Source organism: Triticum dicoccoides, chromosome 1B, assembly GCF_002162155.2.
Source record: "Triticum dicoccoides isolate Atlit2015 ecotype Zavitan chromosome 1B, WEW_v2.0, whole genome shotgun sequence".
Taxonomy (NCBI): Eukaryota; Viridiplantae; Streptophyta; class Magnoliopsida; order Poales; family Poaceae; genus Triticum; species Triticum dicoccoides.
Genome location: NC_041381.1, coordinates 126,950,515 through 126,950,862, shown reverse-complemented (window position 1 = coordinate 126,950,862; position 348 = coordinate 126,950,515).

The window sequence follows — 348 nt, the reverse complement described above, 5'->3', positions numbered from 1 at the left end:
CGCCGCCGCTGGCCGGCGCCAGCCTTCCCCGTTCCCCCTGGCCAAGTTGTGGCCATGCCCCGGCGAGCGCCCTCGCGCCCGCAGGCCTTCTCCTGCCCCGCCGGTCATCGCCGTTGACCCGTCGCCCCGGTGCCTCCCCGGCCGTGTCGAGCTCTCCATCGACCTCCTCCCTGTGAGCCTCGTCCGTTCCCTGCCATTCCCTTCAATCCCTTGCCGTAGCCGCCACTCCCGAGCTCCGTCCGTTCGTGCACGCCCCTGCCTGTGTGTGTGCTGGCCTCGTCCGCCACTACCGCGCCCAGCCGCCCACTCGCGCCCCGTCTCCCCGTCGTCGACGTTCCCCACCCGTCG